Genomic DNA, 24,221 nt, shown 5'->3' with positions numbered 1-24,221 from the left:
AACCCACTGCTGGCTTACTAACAATCCCTAGGGGTTCATCCTCTCCATTTAACAGTGGATGGTAGTGCTGTCTTCTTTTGAGTGGTATTTAAACCTGGCTTCATTGTTAACTAAGAAAATCTTATCTGGCAGGATTATTGGAAAATGGGGATTAGGGGAGTAAAATAACTCAGCTAAAAACACAGAAATGTAAAAAGCACCCAATTGATGTCACCTTTGTCACACCATCCATCCCATTAAAAAGCCATCTGTATTCCACAATAAAGGAAGACAGAGTAGATGGTAAATTAAGCCTCCATAGCCCAGTTCTCTCTGAAATTTTATTTGATGATAAACTGCCATATCAAATAGTTTCTACATATTCACTCGTCTCTAGCTAATGTCAGGTATGTGATGGGCACCAAGAAAGCATCACGTAAGTTTCGAATCTCGCATCCAGGTCTGTAACAACAACACGAGCTTAGCGGACTGAAGACAAATTTTAGCTTATGACAGAAATAACATACAGAACCTGGTACTCTCTCATAATAAACTCAGGGTGGGCATTTAAAAAGAAATTGATATAACCAAGAAGTTTTAGCTATGTTGGTTTTAAGAAGAGATAGCACTGGGGTGCCTGGGTGGCTCAGTCATTAAGCGTCTGCCTTGGGCTCAGGTCATAATCCCAGAGCCCTGGGATCAAGCCCCACATCAGGCTCCCTGCTCAGTGGGAAGCCTACTTCTCCCCCTGCTGTGTTCCCTCTCTTGCTGTGTCTCTGTCAAAAAAACAAATAAAATGTTTAAAAAAAAAAAAGAAGAAGAAGAAGAGATAGCACTGAACTTACCACACCCTAATTTGAAAGTAGCATGGTAGTTGCCCAGCAGCCACACTTTACTGCAAAATATAGATAAATATTCTTATTTTGGAATCATGAATAAGGGAGTAATATTCCCTAGTCCATCTGCAGAAAAGCCCATTTAGAGCCTGGAGAAGACAGCAAGTTTTCCAAGCCTGCTTAATGCCAAAATCAAAAAAGTAGATAGGACCTCACTGATTCAAGCATTTGATCATAAACTTTCCTGTAAGCCACATGCATTCATGTTTAAGTCTCCATGTTTACTGAAACAAACAAAAAAAAAACATTGGCAGCATACCAGGGTGGCTCAGTCGGTTAGGCATCTGACTCTTGATTTCAGCTCAGATCACGATCTCAGGGTCGTGAGATCCAGCCCCGAACTGGGTGTGAAGCCTGCTAGGGGTTTTCTCTTTCCATCTCCCTCTGCTCCCTCCCTCTCACCCCTTTCTCTCCCTCTCTAAGAAACAAAAACAAAAACAAAACAAAACAAGAAAACACACTGGCAATAAAATACAGAGACATTTCAATAGGGCATTTTCTCTAAATTACAACTATTTCATCCGTATTATAAGATTTTAGAATTGCCTGAGAGAAAAAACTCTAGTTGATACAGAGATTTAGGAGGAAAATATATTTTGGCAAATTAACTTTTATTACATCACATAAAATGAACCCACAGTATATAGTGGAAGGAAATCTGAAAACTGACCACAAGTTCTCACTCAATACTGTCATATACCATTAGCTACCTTCATCCACATAAAATTTGTTGTAATTCATTTCAATATACAGAAATACACTGGAAATGAACTGGCTTTCCTTACTGTTTCAACACTGCCCACCAAACCAAAGGCTGAACCTAAGATATTTCTTGTGCTGTTACATATTTGATCAAAATCATTCAACATGTTCAAAAATTATGATTAGAGTATGAAATCCAAGACACACACCTAAAAAACATCTTTGGTCTCAGCATGACTCTTCCTCCCTGGACAAATTCTGACTTTCTGAAACATCTTTACCTATCCAGACACAGGTATAATTATGAGGACATTGCTTTCAGAGCCATATGTCCTAGATTAGCAAACTACTCATAGATCTTTTATCTACTGTAGTTCTTTTTCTTTGCCTTTGCCTGCCAGAACAACAAACCCCCCCTTTTAAAAAAAAATTATATTTATTTATTTGATAGACAGAGATCACAAGTAGGCAGAGAGACAGGCAGAGGGGAGGGGGAAGCAGGCTCCCTGCTGAGCAGAGAGCCCAATGCGGGGCTCGATCCCAGGGCCCTGAGATCATGACCTGAGCTGAAGGCAGAGGCTTTAACCCACTGAGCCACCCAGGTGCCCCCCCCCCGTTTTTAAGATTTTATGTATTTGAGAGAGAGAGAGTGAGAGCACCATTAGGGGGGAAGTGTAGAGGGAGAAGCAGACTCCCAGCTGAGAAGGGAGCCCGATGCAGGGCTCCATCCTAGAACCCCAGGATCATGACCTGAGCCAGAGACAGATGCTTAACCTGAGCCACTCAGGCGCCCCACAATAAATCCTTTAAAAAGAAGAGTCTTGTTGCATATTTATTAGATATTATTTTAAAATTTAAGAACAGACTCATTTCTATTATAATGGAAAAATAAATTCCCTACTGTCCCTACCCTTTCTTCTCCATAGTCTATCACTTTTACTTCTCATAAGTTTGCCAATTCTTCATTCTTTATCCCTATTCTGCTCTATGTCTTTCCCTGACATTACACAAATTTATATAAATGTTTTGATTCTTTCCCGTGGTAGCGACTCTGCAGTGCTACTTGAGAAAGGGCATCAATAAGAGCCAAGCCAACTGAGACTGTAGCTTAGAACGGTAAGATATTACTCAGCAACCCGCAGAGAAGGGAAATGAAACAATGAATACCCAGAGCCCCTGGAGTCACCATAACATTTAATTCAATTCCGTATGATCTGTGGAGGCCTGCCACGAACCAGGCAGTGTGCCTGGCAGACAGAGAGCTATAAAGAAAGGCCAGGCCATGTGGACCAAAGACCTCACCCCACAAGGAGTTAGACATTGGTGGTCCATAAAGAACTATTAATTCATGACCAAGAGAATTATGTTACTTTGGTGAAAATCACTTTCTTCTTCTCTCTCTTTTTTTTTTAAGATTTTATTTATTTGTTTGACAGACAGAGATTACAAGTAAGCAGAGAGGCAGGCAGAGAGAGAGGCGGGGAAGCAGGCTCCCTGCTGAGGAGAGAGCCCGATGTGGGGCTCGATCCCAAGACCCTGAGAACCACGATCCGAGCCAAAGGCAGAGGCTTTAACCCACTGAGCCGTCCAGGCGCCCAGATCACTTTCTTCTTCTTCTTTTTTTTTTATTTTGCCAAGATCCATTAGGAAGCCCTGTATTCCAGTAGGACACCAGGTAAGGGGGATATGTGACACCCCACCTGCGGTCCTCCCACTTACCATCTAAAGCCCACATCCCACACCCCACTTACATTCCATTACTACCTCATTTCATTTACTTCCTCCCCAACACGGTGAGGTGATTTCCTTCTACAAAGGCTGAAGATCAGAATCCATTCCAGCACAAGAACCTACTCACTGAAAAACACAAACAGAGCAGATTTCTGGCCCCTCCACCGAAACTCACCTGGACAGAAGAGAAACTACAAGCCAACAGGTTAGCCAACTGCTGGCCGGAGGTCACCCCACACTACAGAACACGCTGAAGAAAACTTTCTTTGAAAATCGAGTAAGAATGGGAAAAAAAAAAAAAAAGAAGAAAAGAAAAGAAAAAAAGGAACAAACCCAAAGGGCTGAACAGAAGACAGAAATGTTAGAAGCTCTCCATATTTCACTTTCTCAGCTGAAATAGCTCTTGCTGGTCTAGTACAGAAAGGATGCTGATACCCAAACCCATTAGGTCACTATGAGGATAGCTGTGCGATGAAGACACAGACTTTGTTCTAAAATTTTCTGATGGAGCTTTGTCAGAACTAAATAAAAGGACCCTCATTTGCCATTTTTCTTATTCATGAGGCTTCATCAGATTGGGATGCTAGAGAAAAGGTGGTGAAACCTGACGAGGCTTACAACAGCTTTTTCAAAGGTCAGACTATCCCCAAAGGATGGGAAAGCCTGCAGGGGGATAAGTCTTCACATTCTATCTGTTTAGTGGCTCAGTGACTATTCCTGTTTCTAAGTGCTTATCAGGGATTCTTTATTCCTTACAAATACCTAACACAGATAAAAATTCCTCCTCGATTATAAACATTTTGACTTATAGCTCAATTTAGCAAAGCTCCAGGCCCTAGCAAATGACCCAAATCATAACCGTTTGTTGATACGGGAGTCAAAATACTAAACAATGAATTAAAAAAAAAAAATCAAAGCAATAAAAAAATCCAGTAGAGCAGTGTTTTCTCCTGGATAGAATGGGTGCCGCTGCTGAGACACAGAAGTCAGTCCCTTGGGAGGCAGGGTTTGCCAATAAGCACAACCCTCCACACCCTGGGCTGCTGTTGCAGAATAAATTTACTCGCCTCCTCCGTTCATTCAGCTGTCCATCTAGTTAATGAAAAGTAACGTTTCAGTTCGGGCTCTATGTTTGACTTGCAAATACACTACCACCCACAAAAATAAGCCATTGCCCACTGCGATGTTACAATATTAACACACACTTTCCAGTTTTGATAGAACAATTTTGACGTATTACCGAGGGCACTGAGTCATCTACCTACTCCCCAAGGAAATACTGAATGGCTACAATTTCTATTTAGGACGCTTTTCTCATTCTTATCTGCCCTGTCTCAGCATCATTATCATTGAGTTATTAATTTTCCAACTGCCGCTCTTTCGTGTGTTGACCATCTCAGGTAACAAGGTTAGCGCCAATGAGAACTCAGACATCTATCTCCCAGATCACCTGATGGTTTCTAATCCCTAAGTTCTATGGAAGGTCATGGCTCCCTTCTCTGTCTGACACCCACAAGCACATCTGCGTTGGAATCCCTATGTCCATGCAACGCAAAAACCAGACCCTGGGTCTTCTTCACCATGACTTCCTCATGACCTTACCGTGACTATCCGTGCAATGAAGATATGCAACTTTTTAATTTAGACTTTTTTACAACTGATTTAAAAAAAAAAAAAAAGATAAACACTCATGTCAAACATAATGTTCACCTGGCATCACAAGAGCCACCAATGATTTGCTAGAGGCCTAGTACATTTCCTTAAATGCCCCCGTCCCTCCTTAACGATCTAAAAAAAAAAAAAAGGAAAAAAGGAAAAAAGAAAAAAGCCGTTATGCTTATGCAGGTAAGAGACATGTAAGAGCTGTCAAAATACTCCAAACTGGTGTATTTTATTTACTTCGGAGGGAAAACAGTATTTGTGGATTTCTGAAGTACCGTGCACTTCATGTGTTTAATAGATGCACATGCTGTGCTAAGGGAAGGTGGCAAAGCACAGGATGGGGCCCATGGGGAAAGTTCTGTTTAGCTTAGAAAGAAAATCTCACCTGAGAGATTTTTCTGAGTTTTTCATATTAAATGTTACCAAATGTAGTTGCATATTCATTCAATTATGGGAAATACCACTTAGGCACCTATTTAATTTTTCTCACTCATTTTGGACATATAAAATATTATAGTCACAGTGCCACATTAAAGACTCCATTTCACAGAGAAAGGGAGGCGGGACGTGGTGTGGGAAGGGAAAAAACATCCCCTTCCCCCTCCCCTTACTTTCACATGCACGCAGCTGGCTCACTAAAGCCCACCGCAACAGAGGGAAGTTCAGGCCCTTCCTCAGTAGCCCTTTCAAGGAGCCATCTGGGAAACAGAGTCTGAATGCATTTCTGTAGATTACAAGGTTACCTGCACGGAGAAGACACGCAGTGCCAACCTAACTGAGCTGAACTGCATTTCCCTCAGAATTCTGATCCTCTATGCCACTTAACAAATAACCTGCCACGCTTTCTAGTACAAATGTTATTTTCCAATGCACAACACTTGATCATCCGAGGGCTTCTTTTTCCTTCCGATGACATGACCTCTCACGCCTACTCTAATCCCACCTCCATGATAGAAGATATCTAAGATCCAAAGAAGGGTTCTAGTAGTTTGGCTGTAAGCATCTTTGATGTGCTTTGCCACATAACCAACTGGCCATAAGGCAATTCTGCATATAAGATTTAAAAAAATAATAATAACTTGCTGACAGTGTGGTTTGACAGTCTGTCGGTTTCATCAACTGGCTGACAGTTTAGTTTCATTTCTCCACTGATGCAATAATCCTGTTTTATATTATATAAATTTTAACCCTCACAATCCTCTAGACAGAGGCACAGAGAGTCTTGAACACACATTTCCCATGGAACCTTGGAACTTCTATCAACAGATCCGTGACAAGATGCCAAGAACGAACAACAGTGTAGGTTTTCACCACAATATACAACAAGAGCTCATTTACAAACATACATTCTAGTATTTGTTAGCAGATATGTCTTTGAATGAAGAAAGAAATATTAGCAAAAAAGAACGAGTATGATGTCGAATGAGGAGATCAACCAACCAACCACCCAACAAAAAAGTATAAGGCTATGAACAAAAGACTCTGAAGACAGGGCTTAAGTACACAACAAAACATCAGTTATTTGCACAGTTTTGTCAGTGAATCAATACCATACATCTTAAATGTATACAAACATACTGTATTGGCAATCAAGTCTTTTTACGTACGTTTGTCACTCATTTTTCATGTTTCATTATGTCCTTTTTTTAATGAACCGTTCCTCTTTTTTTGTGTGTGACTTTTATCTTTTACAGCAAAATTGACTTATAGCCAATCAATTATTTGGTGAAAATGTTTGCAGTGAAGTGGCTTGCAACAGAGATGTTTATGACATAAACGCCAGACATGCCAAAGAAGAACCCCCCGAAATCATTATTATAAGATCTAAAGTAATAGAAAACAAAAATGAATTTGACATGCATTTCATTGCTGGATGTACTCATGTTACCTCCTTGCTAATCATGGGAGTTTTTTAGTTCTATCCGGTTCCTCTGAAGCATGGGTTAGTCTTAGGTATTAGAATAAAGAGTAAAAATCAAAACACTCGCAAGGGATTTTATCTTCACACAGCATCCTTAAACTCTCATTCGAGATTATATGAAGGGGAAATATTTTCTTGACATTAGAACCTAAAGCAAACTTGGTACAGACTCAAATATAATGAAAATAGAAGGGAGATATAAAGATAGCTTTGGTGTTATAAAAACAATCCTCCTGGGCTTGAAAGCACACACACGCACACATCCACAGGTCACAGCACACACACGCACACATCCACAGGTCACAGCACACACACGCACACATCCACAGGTCACAGCACACACACGCACACATCCACAGGTCACAGCACACACACACGCACACATCCACAGGTCACAGCACACACACGCACACATCCACAGGTCACAGCACACACACGCACACATCCACAGGTCACAGCACACACACGCACACATCCACAGGTCACAGCACACACACACGCACACATCCACAGGTCACAGCACACACACACGCACACATCCACAGGTCACAGCACACACACGCACACATCCACAGGTCACAGCACACACACGCACACATCCACAGGTCACAGCACACACACGCACACATCCACAGGTCACAGCACACACACGCACACATCCACAGGTCACAGCACACACACGCACACATCCACAGGTCACAGCACACACACACGCACACATCCACACAGTCACAGCACAGGTCACACACACACACACACACATCCACAGGTCACAGCACACACCACAGGTCACAGCACACACACACATCCACAGGTCACAGCACACACACGCACACATCCACAGGTCACAGCACACACACGCACACATCCACAGGTCACAGCACACACACGCACACATCCACAGGTCACAGCACACACGCACACACACAGCACACACACGCACACATCCACAGGTCACAGCACACACACGCACACATCCACAGGTCACAGCACACACACGCACACATCCACAGGTCACAGCACACACACGCACACATCCACAGGTCACACACACACATCCACAGGTCACAGCACACACACGCACACATCCACAGGTCACAGCACATCACACCACAGGTCACAGCAGCACAGCACACACACACACAGCACACACATCCACCACAGGTCACAGCACACACACGCACACATCCACAGGTCACAGCACACACACGCACACATCCACAGGTCACAGCACACACACGCACACATCCACAGGTCACAGCACACACACGCACACATCCACAGGTCACAGCACACACACGCACACATCCACAGGTCACAGCACACACACGCACACATCCACAGGTCACAGCACACACACGCACACATCCACAGGTCACACACGCACACATCACAGGTCACAGCACACACACGCACACATCCACAGGTCACAGCACACACACACGCACACATCCACAGGTCACAGCACACACACGCACACACATCCACAGGTCACAGCACACACACGCACACATCCACAGGTCACAGCACACACACGCACACATCCACAGGTCACAGCACACACACGCACACATCCACAGGTCACAGCACACACACGCACACATCCACAGGTCACAGCACACACACGCACACATCCACAGGTCACAGCACACACACAGCACACACACATCCACAGGTCACAGCACACACACGCACACATCCACAGGTCACAGCACACACACGCACACATCCACAGGTCACAGCACACACACGCACACATCCACAGGTCACAAGACGACCTGGGGATTCGCCATCTTCACTTTAAACTGACCTTCTGATTTTGAGTAGAAAAAAGTTTTTTGACACAAACTCCCCCTTGAAACAGGTGTAACAGCCCCCACAGAAAGAAACCAGCAGCCTCAGGAGCTTCAGTCGGCTCCAAAGCTGAAGGCACACGAACCTAAGAAGGAAGGTGCTACTGGACAGAGATGCCAAGTGGCTCTGCTATAAAATCGGCTTCACTCTGCGAAGTCACAATTCCGGAGTAAACCAGGTGCCCTGGCAACCAAATGTTTATGGGAATGCTCCTTCCCACCCTCCCCCTACTTCGGCTGTGCCATCTCATGAAAATACCAGCGGAGAGAAGAGGATGTAGCAATGGCGGGATTTTGAACACAGACTTCAAAGCATGATGGTAAGTATTGGTGCTGGCTCTGATCAAACCACGTCAAATAACGACTCAGATAAAAGATGAGGGGCGGGGCCCAGCTGGGTGGCACAGTCAGTTGAGCGCCTCTCAGTTTCAATATCAGGTCATGATGTCAGGGTTGTGGGATCAAGTCCCTCATGGGGCTCTCCACTCAGCGTAGAGTCTGCTAAGGATTCTCTCCCTCTGTCCCTCCCAATCATGCTCGCGCGCTCTCTCTCTCTCTCTCTCTCCCTCTCAAATAAATAAATAAATAAATCTTTAATTTAAAAAAAATGGCAAGGGAATGAGTTTCATTTGCTGACATCACACTTTGGGATACATAAAGTAATCCTTGAAGAATATGGGAGGAAAAAAGGTTTTAAAAATTCTGAAAAGTTGGGAGAAATAGACAGATATAATCTCAATGCCAGAAGGGAAGATCAGCTACAAAAGTTTTGCACAGGCATAGTCAAGACAGGTTTGAGGGGGTTCAGGCTAATCTTAAGAATGGAAAACTAGGAGAGGCTTCAAATCAGAAAACAAACAGTAACCAACCCTGTGAGGTATCTCATTGCCTAATTGAATCCTTAAGGCCACCAAGTCTCTGAAAGCACACATCATAGCAGGAGAAAGAAGACTCGAACTGATGTTAAAATTTCACGTTGACATTGTAAAGAACCATCACAAAAGATTCAAGGATTTCCTCTCTGAAATTTTAAGGGTAAAAATACCAACTTTCTGGGATGGGCTGCCATTGAGCACAAGGATATATTAGCACCTGAAGTTCTTAAAAAGATACTCTGGAATAGAAGTTGGGAATGTGGGATTTGGGGCCAGAAAAACCTTCGTGGAAACCCCGTCATGTATTTCCCACTGGCTTGGTGACATCACGTCATTTCCTGTGTGGCTTAACCTCTCTGAGTATCAGTTTATTCATCAGTAACACAAAGCCCATGTATAATTCTCACAGGGCCGTGACCAAGGCTAAGTGAATTCCTGGACACACTACATCTGGCATACCGCATGTGCGTACCAAACATCTCCCATGTATGATGTTGTCCCTTCAAAAATCATCTCCCTCTGAATAAAGTTTAGAATTGGCCATGAGGATATCATGCATAAATGGTTACAAAAAATCACTTACGTGTCAAAGAACCTATGACTCTGTGTGTTGTTGTGCCTGGTGAGGTAACAGTCACCCGTTTGTGTACACCACACAACGTATTTCTTGCTGCCTGACCCAGACACTAAAACTAAGTGTCTTGAAGAAAAAAAAAAAAAAAAAAAAGTCATCGTCCCTAAATAAGAAACAAAAGAAGCCCAGTGTTCCATATTTAACAGAAGTCTTTCTCAAGCATAAATTTAATTACTTGAGTTCTGAGTAATCGAGCCTATTCCTGGGTCTGGACTTTTGTTGTTGTTTTCCCTTCTCTTCTGTTATGAAATAATCACATAACACGTGCAATTCAATGTATAAAAGCGAAACGAACATCTCTACGTCCATACCTGTAGAACATCAAACACACCACTGAAGTTCCAGATGTAGCCATTCCTAACCACACCCTACCCTTCACCCCCAGAAGTAATCACTATTCTCCTGCAGTTTATGTTACTGGTCCCCACGTTCTTTTTCTAATCTTGCCATATATGAGTCAATCCTTAAACAATGTTGTGGCTTTAGTTTAGCATTCTTTAGAATTTTACAGAAATGGAATCAATTCAATGGAATCTTATTCTTCTATCTTGCTTTTCCACTCAACATTATGCTTATGCGATTGATCCCTGCTGATAAGCATGTTGCAGGTTATCCTCGCCGCTGTTTATTATAAATGTATCACAGTTTCTCTTCTCAACATACTGTGAATAGGCCTATTTCAGTATTTCATTGTAAGCACTCCTACAGATGTGTAAGAGTTTCTGAGACTGTGCTTCCCAATCCTCTTCACAACCATACTTGCAACCATACACACACGCACACACACACACACATGTATATATGTATACATATGCCTGTCAGAATGACAAGTTATCAAGTTATAAGACAAAACTGCTCCCACTCCAGGCTTTTAAGAATTTGCTCTGCTACCCTGAAGACTAAGAGGGTCAGGGGACTATTTCACAGGGAATTCCAAACTTCTTTCCAAAACTGTTACACCAGTTTCTACTGCCACCAGACTCATACGCATATTCCCTCTGCTCTATATCCTTGTCCAGTGCTTGACACTGACAGACATTTACCAACCTGGTAGGTATGAAACGGTAGCTCATCGTGGTTTTAATATTAAAACATATCAGACCACCTCTATAATTAAAACAGTAGAGAACAGAATAGAAAATGCAGAAAGACAGCCAATTAAATACTTATGGAAATTAAATGTACGACAGGGGCACATCTCAAATCAGTGGGGAAGAGATGAGAGCTTTCATAAGTGGTTTGTGACATCTAGGTAGCCATGTGGAAAAAGAGAAAATTGGATCTATTTCCCCATATGACAAAATAAATTCCAAATGGGTCATGGACCTAAATGTCAGTGATAAAACCACACAAGCACTAAAAGAAAATATAGGTGATTCTCTGTAACAGTCCAAAAGGGTAGTCATTATCCACACATGGCTACTAAGCACTTGAAGCGTAGTTAAGTGTGCCTGAGGAACTAAATTGGCAGTTTTAATTTATTTTCATTAACTTAGGTTGAAATTTTAAAATATTTAACTCAGTTATTGGAAAGCTTTCATGTATACTTGGAACAACCTGGTTATGTGAATTTACTTTTTCAACAGCAAATTTTATGAAGTCTAAATGCAGATCAAGTATTTATTATGAAAATTTCATGACCAAATTGAAATGTGCTATAGTGTAAAATACACATCAGTTCTTGAAAACTGAGCATGGAAAAAGAATGCAAAATATCTCATTAATTTAAAACTACTGATTACTTATTGAAGTGATAATATTTTGATAGATTAAAGAAAATTTATTACTAAATTCAATTTCACCTGTTTCTTTTCACTCTTTTTAATGTGGCTATTAAAAGTTTACATATGTGGTTTCTACTGGATGGTGCTGCTGTATGATCTAGAAGAAAATTTCTGCACCATGATTCAAAACCAAGAGGCAAAAAAAGAAAGACTAATTTAAAAAAAAGTTTATATTTTAAAAAACCATAATCTGGGGTACCTGGCTGACTCTGTCAGAAGAGCATGTGACTCAATCTCAGGGTCATGAGTGCGAGCCCCATCTTGGGTGTAGATTACTTAAATAAGAACTTTAAAAATAAAAATTCAAACTAAAAGAAAACCAGAATCAGAGACAAAAGACAAATGATAATCTGGGGAAAAAATACTGCCAGCACTGCCCATTCACCTGTCCATTCAGTTAAGGAAAAATAATGTTTTAGTCTAGGTTTTATGTTTGATTCGCAAATAAACCTCCACCAACAAAAACAATCATTCCCACTATGATGTAAGAGCAAAAGACTGGGAACAACCACATAGCCAAAGGAATAAAGTGTATATTTATACACTTTATACACTATTTATAAAGTGGTATGTTTATATAACTGGAGTCTCTGGAGTTGTAAAAAACAATGAAAAACTTTATATAGCTCCAGAGTGATCAGTGAAAAATAGTATTAAATGCAAAATACAAGGTGCAGAACTATAATATTCTACCTTTTTCTCTAAGAGGAAGGAAATGAAGATGTTTGCATACATCAAATAGAGAGCATATGTCACATAGATCACATATACACACAAATACACAAACACGTGCCTACATACCTACATACATAGGTGTATTTTCCTAACCCTGCCCATTGAGCAATGACCAGCCCAGAGACAATGAGAACTCCTAACACCTGGACTATGGTCTCTAAATACCACTCACCACTAAAAATGATCTGCAGAAGAAGTACTAGGTAAGTCTGAAATATCTTGTAAACAAGAAAGTAAAAATACCATCAAAGACCACTACAGTCCTGTCAAGAGGATTCAGAAGCCAACTTAAAGAGTCTTCCACACACCAAAGATAATTAGAGCTTTGAAAGAAGTAACTGCAAGGGATTGAAACACATATAATCTGTTAAAATCCACAAGTTCAGAATACTAAAAAAGAAAGAAAGAAAAAAACCCAACCTCTTTAGTCTTTTTTTGGAAGATGCTAGAAAATCAACACATTATTCTGAGTATTATTTAAGAAGAGAGAATAACACCAAGCACTAATTTTCCTATATAAGCTATACTGATGTGGTTCACTTCTTCTTGATAGTAAAACTCCAGCTAACAAACGCAGGACGGATGGCGGAATATCATCCTCGTACAAGCCTTACCGAAACACTGTATCTAAGCAATGAGCATCAGTGGTTTTGGAAGGACCCGGAGGAAATTTTATAAGGAGAGACAGAGCTGACGACACCTAAATCCACTGATCAGACTTAACCTCAGAAAAGAAGAAACAAGAAGGCGCATGTGCCTCCTGACATGTTGTCAGAGAAGGTACATAACACTTCGTATGATGGACTCTTGCCAAACTGTCTGACCGAGCTTCCAGTGGAGATCAAACTACCGGCTTACAGGAAACACGAAAAACAGAAATAGTGAAGAACGCCAAGAGAGAAGATGCCATCAGCAAACTATAGAATGCGGGAAATCCCACAGAAAAATCCCTATTTCTTCAATAAATAAACTGCCAGGAAAGAAGCAAAAGAGGGAAAAACAGTTTTCTGTAAATGAGGACAGATGCATCTTTCAGGTGTGAAAACTGTTTGAATCCTGAATGTAACAAATTAATCATTAGAAACAGTTATGGACCAATCAGGAAAACTTGCTTTCTGATTGGATATCTGATATTAAAGAATTATTGTTAAAAATTTTTTAGGCATGATAATAATATTGTGGTTATCCTAAAAGAAAAAAAGTCCTATCATTTAGAAACATAACCTAGAATGCACGGATAAGATGACGTGTTGTCTGTGATTTGCTTCAGAAAGAACCAGTAGGGGAGGGGAAAGGAACAGGTGCATGTGGCAGGAAGGGGAGAGGAGTATGGAGAAAACAGAACTGGCCAAGCACTGGTAATTAAAGGTCTGACTTTATCATCAGAGAGCTTGGGTTCCAGTCTTGGCACCACCACTTGAGGGCTACAAAACCTTGGTCAAGGTCCTAAAGACCCTTAGCCTCAGTTCTTCTTTATCAATAAGTAGAGGTAATGGTAGGAGGTTCCCCATAAGGCTGCTGCAAGCATTAAAGAAGATAATTCATGTAATGTACTTAGCGCAGTGCCCAGGCACAGAGTAAGTGACACAAAACAAGTTGGGTTTCATTATTCTTACCATTAATTATGACCACTGTTGTTCAAGATCAGGAAGCTAGAGACAAAAGGTGGTAGAATTGGGATGAAATGTGCTGACTTCAAAGCCCTCCTTCGTTCCAGTGCATTAATATGCCTCCCCCACCCCTACCCTGAATCTCAGTGGAGACTGAAAACACGTAAAAATACTCGTAAAAACAGAGTCTCTTTTTCACAAGACAAGGCTTTGATGGCACTGCTACTCATGGCTTCTAGAATCAGACAGTGAGCCATCCTCTGTCACAGTGTCACAGCTTCACGTGTCTTTACTGTTCATGGTTCCTCATCTGGGAGCAAGTACACACTCTAGTATCCCAACCCTCTTAAGTCAATTCGCACGCTTGTAAATCCACAGGGATTTGACACTGCACTAGTTCACTGTCCTCCCAAAATATGACCTCAAATATGTCATTTTTATGACATCAGATGCTGTTGTAAATCATCTGAAGCAAACCTCAGAATCCCAACATGTCAAACTCCCAGTGAGAGAACATCGAACTTTGCAGGCAGCACAAGCTAACAGAACACTACGGTGCTAAGTAGCCGCATCATGAGATCTCCTGAGAGTAAATAGCTCCACTTCTATTTAATAACAGAATTACAAATTCTGAGGAACCCTCTTCAATATTATTTTATTTCTTTGCTGGGCCATGCTGACCACAAGGCTGATTCGTGTCCCACCCTCCCTGCTTCCCTGACACCGGGCCTCGCTGCCCGGCTGCCCGGCCTCTCTGAGGGCCTATACCGTTCCTTCTCTTTCACGGTCCCTTTTCCATCCACAGCCCTAAATGTCAGTGCTGCCTGGAACTCACTGCTCAGTTTTCTTGTGCTTACTCTCCCTGGGCAATCTCGCGCCAAACCACACAGCTTCAACGACCAAGTTTACAAAAATTCTCATCCATTCGTTCATTCATTCAACCCATTCACTGGCTCACCAAATACAGGCTAGGCCCCAGCTGTGCAGTAGCTGTCGTGGAGATACAAGAGAATTAAAAACAGAAAGAGTCCTACCCTCATGGACCTTACAGTTGGGGGGCAGAGGTGGGTAATCAATCAGTAGTTGAAGAATCACAAAAAATAAATTTGCAACTATGAGAGTAGTAAGTACGTACAGACAAGGTGTACGGTGTAGCTGGAAGAGAGAAAAGAGGGATCTAACCTCATCACGGAGGTTAAGGAACAAGTCCCTAAGGAATGCTGAGATCAAACCAGTAATTCTGCCCCAAATCTCTCTTCTGAAACCTAGACCAGAATTTCAGTGTAGCTCCATCAAAAAATTAAGCACCTAAAACTCAACACACTTCCCTCCCTTCCCTCCGGATGCATGGACTCCTCATCTCAGTGAAAGACAGACGAATCCATCCCCAATTTTGCAGTTCTCCTTTCCCCCTTCTTTGCCCTCCGGGCTCACTGAGCCCCACACATCCTGCTTCCTAAATTTCTTTCCTGCATGTCGGTCTTCCCCGTGTCCCGGCATTAATTCAGTCCCCATCAGCTCTCATCCAGTCAGGACCCGAGTTCCCTTGCTCTGACTCCGGTCTCTGTTCTCCTCCAGCCTCTTACCCACCCTTGAAAGGAACTGTCTGTCATGCAAACGACGTCTCTCCCCTGATTACAATTGTTCAGTGTCTCTTTCTGTTTTTAATTCTCTTGTATCTCCACGACAGCTACTGCACAGCTGGGGCCTAGCCTGCTTGAATTTGTGCAATCGTTCAGTGTCTCTGCCTGCTTGTATTTGGAGCAGACTGCTTACCACCAAGCCTTGCGTGGTTCCTCAGCCTCCTCTCCCACTGGGTTTCGGCACGTGTGTAAACTCCAGCCGTCAGGACCCACACCACATGGGCATCCGCCGCCTGAAATGCCCACCTTCATCTTCCCTTTGTCCATAAACTCCCTGATCCCCAACCACCAGTGTGTGAACTAGTCTATGAATCCACAGTCGCGTGAGAAAAATAACTTGGAAAGCCAACCTTAGCCACCTCCCAATACTTTTAGAAATATAAATAATGCCCCCAGAGGACTCCTGCGTAGCTACTGTCATCCCAAACACCTCTTCCCCTGTGAAGCCTTCTAGGGCTTCTTTATTTCAGGGAATCACATAATTTATTTCCCAAACTAGGAGACTTCTGAGGGCCAAGGAGGTGGTATTAAGACCTGCTGAACACGAGGCACAGACCAGGGCTGTCCCAGGGAAACCAGGCTGCACGGTCAGCCTACTCTCGAGAAAACTGACTTCTTTCTTCCCTCAACTCCCAAAGCAGCGTCATTTACCACACATCATGTGTTTGCCTGTCAATTCACTCCCTTGCCTGAGAAGCCCACAAGGGCAAGGCCAGGCCTTTTTATCTGTCTCTCCAACATCTCTCAGTGCCAGGCACCGAGATGACACAAAGTGTCATCAACAAAAGTAAATGTTTGTTTAACAGATTATCTGAGTGAGTAAGAAAGATTAGATGCCTTAATCTTGGCCCAACAAAGGAATTTTAAAATTCCCATTATCTTTTCTCATCCCACACGATACTTCCTCATTTGGTTAAAGAGAATTTTAAATGGGAGCAAGGTCTTCACAGAGAAAAATTTTAAGCGTCAGACCCCTGACTAGCTGTCAACCAACCAAGAGCCACTTAATCAGCATAATACACCACCACCACCACCCGCCCCCGGGGCATGAAGGAAGATCTTATCATTTGCTGGGGCTATAAAAAGTACATAACTGAAAATCAAAACTAATAGTAAAAGAAATAAACATCACGTAAGAGTTACAGGCATTCAGGGATGGCAAGGGAGGAGCCACTCTCACGGTTGGTTGGTGGGAAAAGGGTCAGCCTTCGGCTCAGGTCATGATCTCAGGGTCCTGGGATCGAGACCCGCATCAGGCTCCCTGCTCAGCAGGAAGCCTGCGTCTTCTTCTCCCACTCCCCCTGCTTGTGTTCCCTGTCTGGCTGTGTCTCTCACTCGGTCAAATAAATAAATAAAAATCTTTAAAAAAGAAAAGAAAGTTAAGAAAGAAAAGGGTGAGAGACAGGATCCGAACCGAGACCTGAGATCCCCAGGCAGGGCAGGGGTGGGTGCTAGGGAAGCCACCAAGGCCAAGCGCAAGGTTTGTTTTGTTGCTGTGTCTAGACTGCCATAGATTCCTGGCACAGAAACCAGGACATCTGAATTCTCAGCAAATATTAAGGGACTCGAAGAAGTTCCTGGATTCTCATCTCCTTCATCAAAATAGTAATCCTATCTTTCTGGGACATAAAATGAGATATACATTGCTTCTTCCTGAATAACCTTCTAACTGCAGGAACGATTACAAAATTATTTTAGGTAAACTGCTTCTGGCAGGACTTTCCCACAGAACTGCTGAAGTCACCCCTTGGCATGTATCAACTATCTGTGTCTTTGAAAAGTTCTCTGCAAAACACTGCCCGGCAGGCTGAGGCTCTCCTTACGCCACACCTGGCCTTTCAATCTTCGCGGGACAGAAATCGTCGTGTCAACAGAGGGGTTCCTCTGTGCTGTAAACAACCACACACAGACCTTCCTTGTCAACCTGGGGTTCGGGGAAAGGCATTCAGGAATGGCTATGATACACACCAGCAGCTGTGATGATTGGTATAAAAAAGATCCCCAAACTCCAGAGAAGACTAAACTTCTCATGACCTCTTGCCTGTCCAGCTCAGCTGGGGAAAACCTGAAGTCACCAAGTGAGGTGTCCTAATAAGGGGTTTGCCAACGAACCAGAACTACTATGCTATCCACTGCGCTCAAATAAAGCATAGTCCCATCAAAGAAAGGGAATTCTTACTTAAAAACCATTTGCTCTGCTCTGCTTTAAAGCACCTTCTTCCAAAAGCCCGGGAGCACTCAGGATATTGCATAACTAGCGCTGGATCTACTTGTGAAGTACAATTTTATAAAAAGACCAACCCAAGTATGTATATAATGAGTCAATAGGATATGTTTTTCCAGTTGTCCCCATTAATACTTTTTCTCCGACTGACTCTCTACTGATGGGGCTGACCTAGGCTACAAACTTACAGGGCAAAATTAGGTCCTATTAGCTAACAAGCTAATAATATTAGCTAAAGAATTCTTACTTGGCATTAATAAGTCCTGTAGGCTTATAACGTTTTCATGGAGAGCAGTAAAACCATAACAAATGAGGGAAAAAATTTGGTTCAACTTACAGTAATATTTATTTAACCAAAGGAGAAAAAAAGTAAGGTAATGAAGATGGCATTAAATAAGCCATTCTATTTCTTTCATTAGTAGATTTTGGCATACGGCAAAGCCTTTCAATGGTGCCATTACAAAAATCTCTGAAATGCTTTTCAAGATTTATTGTCCAAATCTTTAAAAATAACAATAATCATGGAGATGTTCCTTTATTATCCAACACAGGATGTAACAGCTAAGTGAAGAAGCAAAGTACTTCAGCTGTCACTACTACATGCCTCAAGAACCTTAAAAAATCCAAAATACAGGGAAGTCCAAAGTGAAAACAAAGGCAAAGAAGATCCCTAAACTCACAGGTGCTCTGATCCCATTTTTCTACAAGGCACAAAGCATGTGGACTTGAACTCATGATTGCTATAAATGCATCTGCTAAGTAGCAGGAGTCTGTGAAACAGGCACAGGCAGGTCCGCGCTAGAAGATCTAAAGGTTTGACGGAAAAGAAGTGGGCGGGAGTAATAAGGGGGTGTGGGGCAAAGTAGGGCAAGGTATAGGGGCCCTGAGGGCAGAAGGAAGAAGTTCCCCAGAAGCCAGAAGGCTATACTTGACCAGGAGGTGGGCGGAGTCCAGGAGAAAGGGGGCCTGGAGAGGAGGTTGAATATTGGACAAGATTATTCTAACATAAAATACCCAAGTCCTGCCGGCAAAAGTAAGGTGGAGGGGTAAGAAGCAGGAGGCTCTATGGGTGAGAATCTATGGGACAGAAAGCCACGTTAAAGCTCCAGGAAGGACTAGAGGGTGAAAGGGACATTTGGCAAAGGAATAAAGTTAAAAACAGCCTGGAGAGAGAGAACGGATATAGGGGCAGAGCCACGGGAACGCCAGGAGCCTGGTGAGCTAGCTCCCTGCATGAGATCGGTCTCCACTCTCCCCACATTAAGTGATTTTAGAGGGAGTAGCCGTGACTATCGATTACTGCCTCCCTTGGGAAAACCTAATAAACCAAGAGCTGGGGCTACCTGAACCTCCCCAGGTCCCTCTCTCCGACTCCTTGATCCAGGCTCATTCTGGGATTCCAGCATGGGACACCCGAGTGCTAGGGCTGCAGCACCAAGTTCAGTAAGACGAGGGACATGAGTTCTCTGGAAACCATAAAGTGCCGTACCCATATGAGGAATCGTTACTCACGGAACCCCCTGGACTAAAAAGATAAAGACCAAAGTCATAAATCAACACTCATGAGTGAAGAAATACTCGTCAAAGACGGATACTACATATAATCCCAATCAAGATTCCCCCAGGTAGAAATTCCAGTAATTTCAGGGGACGTTATGCCTCGTATGTTTACTTGACTGCCCAGTATTCTTCAACAATTAAAAACGCTATCCAACCCTCGCGCCTGGGTGGCTCAGTGGGTTAATTAAGCCTCTGCTTTCGGCTCAGGTCATGATCTCAGGCTCCTGGGATCAAGTCCTGCATCGGGCTCCCTGCTCAGCAGAGAGCCTGCTTCCCCCTCTCTGTCCGCCTGCCTCTCTGCCTACTTGTGTTATGATCTCTCTCTCTGTATCAAATAAATAAATAAAGTCTTTTAAAAAACAAACAACCTTATCCCAGGCAGAATATGAAGCTCTTAATAAGCTATCGTACTGACTTACTGAAATGGAAGTCCGTAGCTAATGTATTTCCAAGGAGTTTTTTTTTCTGACACATTACAGACCTTAACTAATTAGGTTAATTCAATTCAATTCACTCGCTCACTGAGTAACTTCCAAGTACGAGGTAGTGTGTGGGCTTCTGCAGGGCTTGCAAAGATGACCCAGACCACTTGCCTTCTAGTCGCCTGGCCGATTCATCTTTTCAGTGTCTATCGTAGATCTGAGGGGAGCTACCTCCCCTTTCCACAAGTGGAGACAGAAGGCAGTCTTTACATTCTGTGCCTGGCCTACAACCCAGGAAATACATTTTCCAGGAACACATTTCATTACAAAAAATAAAAAAAGTCAAGGAACTTCTTAATGCCTGCTGACGGAAGATGCTGTTGGGTGATCATTTCTGTGTTCTTCCTAGCCCAGCTTACATCCAACCACTCTTGTCATGATTGCATAACCACAGCATGTCAAGTTGTTTCTTGTTGCAACTGTAACCTGTGAAATTAAACTTCAGAACCGAGATAGGCAAGCTAAATAATTGCCTACTTTAAAAATATGTATATGTGTAATTTGCATGCCACTTTAGATAAGCCCTTGAATTATGAGCTCTTAAAGTCACAACTGTCCCCAATTTCTAAAATAGTTTCAATGTTGCAATTCCCCCTGCAGACAGGCCCTATCCCTGCCTTCTCCGTGGTCTAAGCAATATGTTATACTAGCCTAGTGCAATCTGCTTTTCATGTTTTAACAAGAACTTAATTAATCACCACATTTACTTCTCCCATGCTTTGGAACTTCTGACATTCCAAAGGAGGATCATAAAATGGCCCAAAATGCACTTGTGTGTGCCTCAGGTAGCACCAAGTGGTACTGATAAGTTCAAGGGAAGCTGGGGCTACTTATCACACTTAGGATCCCCCCACCACCCCCACGTGATCGAGCCCCTGCCCTCTCCTGCCTCTCCTGACCTCACGGGAGATGCCATGACACTCCCTCTCTCAATCTGGGCTGTCTCACTCTGTGAGAGAAAACAACCAGTAGAAAGGGGGCTGGCCGGGAAGAGCCTGGAGCAAGCCACTAGAAATGTAACAGTCAAGGCTCGCCTGATGGACAATTCCACACAATGCTGAGGCACCATCTGCCTGGAGAGATACTCATAATCGGGCAAACCACCTTCCTCCTTGGTAGGATTTTTAATCAGGCACAGCAAGTAGTACCAATTAACGACCAAGCTCTTGATTTGCATCCTGTGATTCTTCAAGAAGCTCCAACCACTTCAAACAGTGGCCTATTAATTCCCAAAAATCCACATGAGATGACAAAATGAGACAAGGAGAAAGGGGTGACAGATAAATTACTATCCAAGAAAACAAAATGATCAGTTCTCTCCAAAGAGTTAAAATGAGTCAGTGCTGCAGAGGGAGGCTAGAACCTCAGGGTTCTTCCAGGATGACTTTTAACGATGAATAAAAGACCTCCACACCAACCAAGGCCATCTTTCTGGGGAACTATGATCCAAGGGAGATAAGCCTGACCAGAGGAGCCCCACTTCTCCTAGGGCATTGGCTCATCCAAGAGCTAAATTTGCTGGGTTTTGTTGCTTTGCCCAGTGGCTCTCCAGAACTGTTCTCTGAACCCTGTCTGCCTAGCTGGAAACCTGAGGGGAGGTGACATTTCAATGCTGCATTTTGTGTTCAGCGAATAACTGCTGGTCCCAGTAATGGTTTAATGCAGTTAAATACACTCAGATGTCCCATCACCAACACTTCGCACTTCACAAGGGGTAAAACAAAAATAGCTGATCGTGTCTAAATTAATTTCTATGTCCGTTCAACTGTACTTCCAGAGAGCCAACACACAACATGTTCTATTGGTCCTACCCTTGCGCTCTAGAAGTATGAAAAAGGGGGGGACCCCCCCAAACTGAGCATCTTGGACTGAAAAACCCTTCAAACACATCATCTTCTCCCCACCCCCACCACCACTCCCAGAAAAGCTAAATAGCCCAGACCCACACTACCCATGATTTTCTTCTACCTTGGTACATTCCAACTCTACTAAACTAAAAGGTTATTATTGGGTGAAAGGTGAGTCTACCCCTTTGAATAGAGAGGTTTTCATAACATCTCTCTGTGTAATGAACATGCCACTTCCCCAAACAGTCCATACTGTTTCCTTTAAAAAAAAAAAAAAGTGTTTCATGCAATCTATGGTGCGTCAGCCCCCCTCCCAACGTCTGAGTCAGAGCGTGTGTGTGTCCAACCAAGGTTCTGGATGATCAGGGTGTATCACTTTCAGAGTTACTACAATAGCTGAACTTATTATGGCTCTCTTCCAGCCACACACAACATAAGCACCATCTATTTTAAAACAAATTTCCTAACCCACATGCGATGGAAGATACCTCATAGGGAGGTAGGTTTCCTCCTGAAACAAACCACTACTATCCCCAACTGTATTTGTCATCACTCACGATTAAGGCATGTTTTTGGGGTATGTATTTTTATCTTTGACCATGTAACTCCTGGAGCAAAAGAAAGCCTCCTCAAATGTGACCCTGGTGCATGAGCCAATTCAGAGCTTTAGAAGAGGAATGACTGGGAGATGAGAGCCCTTAAGCCCAGGGACTTCTCTCACACAAACAGTAAGGGGGGGGGGGGGGGGATCCCTCCGTGGCGGGAGGAGGCAGGGTGGATGATTGGGAAGGACATCAGCAGCAGAGCAAAGGCAGCCCTGGCGGCCGCACTTCGCGAACTGCCTGCAGAGGGGAGTGAGATCTTCTCCGTGTACAATACCCAAGCACCCTGTGCTGCCTCGCATGGGCACGAATAATAAACACGCCGAGGTGAGCAGACAGATGCACCGAGACCAGCCACCCCAAAAGGTCAAAACTTCAGAAATCCCGGGGATCCCAGCACCCACCCAAACACATCAATCAGTCGGAGCGGGAGAAGGGACTCGGAGACTTAACACAGGATTCTGAATTTTGTTGTTTCCTTCTGGATCTGGCTTGCAAAGTACGGTGGCTACATGCACAGCTCGAGAGGAGCAGGCAGGCTGAGGGCGGCGGGGGGGTGGGGGTGGGAAGGGAGGGGTGTCTCACACCAGCCACCCAGGCCTCAATGTGACGAAAGTCGTCAGCAGCCCCAACCGCATCCCAGCCCCTCCGCCCCGGCGAGCAGACGCCCCCACCCCAGCTTCCGTCCCCGCACTAGCAGCAGCAGCAGCCCCGGGCCGCGCCGCGCGCCGGCAGCGCCACCACCGCGGCTCGCATCCCTCCCGCGCGGCAGACTCCCCGCAGGCCTCCCTCCCAGCCCACCCGGGCTCGCCGGGGAGCCGAGCCGCGGGCCGCGCCGCCCGCACCCCCCGCCCGAGGCCGGCGGGGGCCACGCTTACCTTGGGCGCTCGCGGGGGGGCTGAAGGTGGCAAGCCTCCCGCCCCCCGCCCCTTTCCTCCTCGCCTTTTCTCTTCCTCCCTCCTCTCCTCTTCCTTCGCCTCCCCACAGTGAGTCCGGGTGTCCCCCTCCTCCCCGCCGCTCCGAGTAGACGCCGAGAACCCCGGAGCCCGGGCCGCGTGCGTGCGTGCGGGAGGCGACGGCGCGCGGCCAGCTCTCCAGTAACTGAGCGCGGCGCGCAGCTCCCAACTAAAGTGTGAAAGAAGCGCCGGCCGCGGGGCCGCGGCGCGGAACGTCCCCCCGGGAGTGGGCAGGGAGCGAGCCGGAGCGGGCTGGGAGCGAGCGAGGGAGGGGACCGCCGGGGAGGGGCGGAGGGAAGGAGGGGCCCTCCTCGCCCAGTCACTCACTCGAGGGGCGGGGGCAGCCGGCCACGCCCCCCGCCGCCGGCCCCTCCCCGCTCCCCGCTCCGCGAGCGGCCAGCCGCCCTGCTCCGGGGAGGGGCTGCCGAGGCCGCCCGGCTGCGGAGCCCCGGGAGGACCGCTTCGGGCGAGCGGGCGCAGGAGCCTGCGGAGAGGGAAAGAGGGCGCCGCGGGGCACATATGTGC

At 44.5% G+C, this 24,221-nt stretch overlaps 1 protein-coding gene across 1 annotated transcript in view; it reads right to left on the bottom strand.

The window, feature by feature from the left end:
* The window catches only part of CUNH1orf21 (chromosome unknown C1orf21 homolog), a 221,919-nt gene extending 197,949 nt beyond the window's left edge, over positions 1-23,970 (bottom strand). Inside the window, exon 1 of the mRNA XM_004767950.3 lies at positions 23,619-23,970. The gene's annotated coding sequence lies outside the window, so the exon portion shown is untranslated. The remainder of the gene's footprint in view (positions 1-23,618) is intronic.
* Positions 23,971-24,221: the final 251 nt, after the last annotated feature.

Source organism: Mustela putorius, unplaced genomic scaffold (genome assembly GCF_011764305.1).
Source record: "Mustela putorius furo isolate JIRA1106 unplaced genomic scaffold, ASM1176430v1.1 tig00537335_pilon_pilon_pilon, whole genome shotgun sequence".
NCBI lineage: Eukaryota > Metazoa > Chordata > Mammalia > Carnivora > Mustelidae > Mustela > Mustela putorius.
The sequence above is the reverse complement of the archived record's forward strand: the minus strand, read 5'-3'. Positions and strand labels throughout refer to the sequence as shown.